Raw genomic sequence first — 4,772 nt, 5'->3', positions numbered from 1 at the left:
AGGGCAGGTGTGGGCTGTCACAGTGCGGGGGTGGGGGGGTCATCACAGAATGCCACCCCCACAGGGACTTTGGAATTGGTGGTGTTATTGATGGTGGGGGGGAGGTGATGGGAGTAACAGGAACACTCCTGCCTGGGGGGCAGAGCCAGGGGGCAATGCCGAGGGCAGCCCCACCTGCCCGCCCACCATGCCCATCCAGCTCAGGGACCTGCGAATACAGGACTCTAGGGAGGGACGACAGGGTTAGAACAGAGGAGCTCCCTGGCAGGACCCACGTGACATGGGGCTTTTCCAGGATGGTGCCAGATGGAGGACAACAACAGAGTCCCCAAATTCAGGATCCCAGGGTGTCCCGGTCCTGGGCCATGCCCCAGGAAATGCCCCACACTCGGGCTCTCCCACACACAGCCATAGTAACAAGAGGAGCGGATGTACCGTACGCGTGCTGGGAGGGCCCAATCCGTGGCCCCCACCCCCATGGGGCTCTCGGGCCACGTGCCAGCAGCTTTCCACGGCCCCTAGAAGGAGAGCCCCAATCCCATCCAGTGTGCCACACCCCTCTGACCTCACTGTCACCTCCTCCCTGCCCTCCAGCAGCACACGGGGGCCCAGCCTTTCCAAACCAGGGCCTTTGTACTTGCTGTCCCCTCTGCCCAGGAGGCCCCTCCCCAGACCTCCACAAGGTACCGCCCACCAACCGTCTCTTGACGGGTCACCTCCTCCTGCAGGTCCTTTCTGACACTCTGGCTGAAGCAGGGCTGTCACCCGCCCAATTTTATCCTCCACGTCACACCTCTCTGCCCACAGCGCCTCGAACCACGTGGTGTCATCAAGAGTGCTCCTCTCACTCCCGCGCCCCAGCCTGGCGGACTGTGAAGCCTGGGGGTGGGGCTGGAGTCCAGCTCCCCCCGAGCTCTCCAAACCGGGGGTGCCTCCGCGGAGGGTCCTCCTTCTCCAGGTGTGCACTGGGGGCCACAGTGTCCCAGGGGCGGGCACCTAAGTGGCTGTGCAGGGGGGGTGGGGCGGGGCCAGGGCCAGGCACCTGGCATCACGGTTTCTCCTGCCTTCGACCTGGGAAAGCAGAGTCTGAGAACTGGGTCAAACTGGGAGGTTGAGCCAAATCCTCAGACTATCCCCAGAGTCGCCCCCGGAAAGACAGCCGCAAAGGTGCCTCCTCGAAGCCCCTCCCCAGGGCATGGATGAGCAGCCATGAGGGTCTGGGGCTCTGAGACTTGGAAAGGCAAAAGGCCTGGCCACACCCCAGCTCTTCGCGGAGCCTCAGGCAAGCCCCTCTCCCGTGGAGGCCTCGGGCTGCTCAGGCACAGGAATGGGCACAAACCGGGCAGCAGCCATGGCGCGTGAGGTCAAGTCTTAGAGTTTCTTTGTGCTTGGGTGTGACCCAGGCATCTCAGTCCGGGGCCTCAAGGTGCCCTGAAGCTGTCCACAAACGCAGGCGTGAGGGGCCCAGCTCTCCCGTGGGTCTCTAAGAGATCTCTGGCCTCCCAAGGGTTATGGTCCACAGATCACCCCTAAAGATGGGGAAGTGGGCCATCCCATCTCACAGGTGGGGAAATGAGGTCAGACTTACTGAGGACCAGACTTGAAAGTCACCTATACCCGACCCAAACCTGCCAGCCAGATGCAGCTTGTGTGGCGGCATCAGCCCCACGTGCCCGCCCACCAGGAGGCCGCACCCCTGGCCACAGCCCCATGCCAGGCGCGACACTGGCTCTGAGTCGATAGCAAAACTCCGTTCTCTCCAGGTTTCCCGGCCCCTTTAGAATAGCAATATGCTACTTCAATGTGTATTTTTATTACTTTCTCTATTATAAGTAAAAATATGGTAATGCCATCTGATGATCCGCCAGCTGTCTGTGCGGGAACGGGTGGCGCCATTCCGGAGTGAAACTCGGGCGGGCGGGCGGGCGGGCGTGGGGCGCTGTCTGGGGAGGCGCATTTGGATTTCTGCTTAGGTTGGCCCCACATATGCCAGGCCACATGTTCCCGGTCTGGGAACCGGGTAATTGTACCCATTTATCTTGCTGTAGTTGGAAGTGCAAGCATTATAAGATCACACCCGTGTTGGTGGCAGTTCAGGGGAGAGGTAGGGGTGCACACCGACCGCGCGGGCATGAGAGGGGCCATGGGCCTGGCGGGTGCTGGGGGGAGGGGGCACAGCGACGGCGGCTGACTGCACACAGCTGTGGTAGGCACACTCCCGCCAAACAGATCTGTGGTTAACAGTGTCCGAGAGACGGCGTGGCCACGGCGGAGAGGAGAAGCCGGCAGTTTCCTATTGAGACCAGAGGGTGCGAGCCGAGCCTACAGGACGAATCTGGCCATCAGATATTTGGCTGATGCGGTGTTTTTTAACATTTTTTAAATAGTTGCCAATGTTGGAAAAGCAAGAGATTTTATCAGCTGATCTAGACTTCTGGTTTCTCTTAAAAAGCCCAGACCGCTGGCAAATCAGAGCCCTGGCCTCTGCCTGACGAGAACTGGCCCCCATCTCCCCAAGTCTAGTCCAGCCTGAGAGGAGGTGACCAGGGTGCCAGCCCCTGGGGACCCAGAAGGGAACCCAGGATGTCCCTGTGGCGAGCCCAGCCCCAGCTGTGACTTGCTGAGTGATCGTAGGTGTCCTCCCAGAAGGACACAAAGGGCCTCCAAGGTCGGCCGATCCCTTCAGAATGGCTCTCTGACCCCCTCACCCCCTTGCATTGCCCAGACCCTGTTGTTTCTTCACCACCAAGGGAGCGGCCTGTGTGCGCCGTGGCACGCCAGCCCTAGAACAGTGCCTGGCACACGGCAGGTGTTTGCACGCAGTAGGGGCTCCACCAGAGCTGTCAGGTGCCCAGCTCTCTTTTTGGCTGACACACCCAACAGGCACCACACATCCGTGAGACTTGCCTGACCCCGGTGGGTGCATGAGCTTATGGCCTTGCTCTGAGCCAAGACACCCATTTTACAGGTGGGAAAACTGAGGCCCTCAAAGGGCCTTGGGAACTGGAGATGGTATAGGACCCAGGGTAGGCCTGAGCCTCTGAGCTGAGAACCCCTTCCCCTGTCCTCAGCGTCCTCTAAAAATCCAGATGGAAATGCATGCCCCCCACACTGGGACAAAGCCGACAGTGTGGCATGTCACGCCTGCCCACAAAGGCCTGGGGTTCAGCGAGGCTGGAGTGGCCTGTGTCTCTAATAATGCTGGCAGGTGGGGCCATCAAGGCGGGCGGAGGGAAGGAGCAGGGAGTGCATGGAGAACAGTCCCAGCCACCACTTTGATGTTCAGCCCATGAAACTTCTCAAATTATAAAAGAGAATCACTTTTGAGCCTTTAAGTGGCTCCGAATAAACCGACTGTCCAAAGATACAATGAAAAACCGACACCGGCTCTCCGTAACAAGGCAGGAAAAATTGTCAGTGCTGAGATGAATATTAAAAGCCCTATCCCTGAAAAACACCCTGGAAATATGTTTTAAAGGAGCAGTGTGAGGCAGACGATTATCTAGGCGGCTGGAGAGCTCCCCCCCCCGCCCGCCCTGGGACAAGGGCCGCCCTGTGGGAGAGCAGGGAGGTGCGTGTTGCCCACCGCACATGGCCGGAGGCCCTGCTCACCTGGCCAGCTCACTGGCTGCAGGTGCAGGAGGAGGCCCTGGCTGGCCCCACAATGTGGGGTGGCTGACACTCTCATCAAGGTTTCGGGCACAGCCGTGTTATGCTGACCAAGGAAGGGCTCATCTCCACATGCCCCTCTGGTCATCGGCTCCCTTTTGCCAGCCCCTGGGGTTCCAGCGGGAACAGGGAAAGGTATGAGGCACTAAGGCCTGGACCCCAGGGCAAGGGGCTCCTGCTGGAGTAGGGCTGGGCCTGGCCTCCCAGGAGGAGGCGGGCCCCCTGCTAGCACCAGCCTCCTCCTTTGTCCAGCACCCACAGCCTGGCAGAACCCTGGAGCCCCCATGCTCCACACCCATACCCAGTCCTGGCCTCCTACAGGGCTGACAACGTGCTGTCCACACAGTCTTCTCTCTCCAGCCCTCCGTGTCCCCTCTGATGAGGAATGTACAGATCCCCCCCACCCACCACCCCGGCACCCGCGGGGGCCCAGGGCAGCAGGCACTCAGGCATGTAGGAGGAGGGTATAGGTTCCTGCTTTCAGGGCACTAAGAGATTGTGACAATCAGACGTGGAGGGCCCCCAAAACCAGCCTGCTGATGGCATGCCCACCGGGGAGGTCCTGAGGAGGAATTCTGGAAAGCTGGACCACCAGTGAGGGGCATCATAGGCCATGAGCCCCCTCGGCGCCCCACTCCACGCCCAGGCCTGGCCACACTTCCTTGCTCATGGACCCCCTCAGGGGCGTGGAAAGACAAGACCTCCTAGTCCTGCTGCCAGGCCACCACCTCCACAGCTCTGCTGAGACTCCCAGGGCCCGCCTACAGCCCGTGACTCCCCTGCTAATCCAGGTAATCCTGCAAACAACCCCGCCACCACGTACTCTAGAGAAGAGACCAAGGAGGCTTCTAGAGGTGAAGTCATTGCCCCGGTCATCCAGTCTGGGAAGGGGGTCCTGGCCCGCTGGCTCTGTGCCCATGCTCCTTCCAGCCCTCAGGGCTCAGGAGTCACAGCCCAGGGGTCCAGCACAAATCCCAGGGCACAGACCACGCTCCCCCACCGCTTGTGCTCCTCTGAAAGCCTGGGGTTGACCAGAGCCAGCAGACAGGGCTTCTGGAAGCCTCTGGGGCCTGGAACCGGGGGGGGGGGGGGGGGGGGGGGGG

The sequence above is a fragment of the Ursus maritimus genome, unplaced genomic scaffold (genome assembly GCF_017311325.1).
Source record: "Ursus maritimus isolate PB19 unplaced genomic scaffold, ASM1731132v1 scaffold_2, whole genome shotgun sequence".
In the NCBI taxonomy this organism is placed as follows: domain Eukaryota; kingdom Metazoa; phylum Chordata; class Mammalia; order Carnivora; family Ursidae; genus Ursus; species Ursus maritimus.
This window is presented reverse-complemented; position numbering follows the sequence as displayed.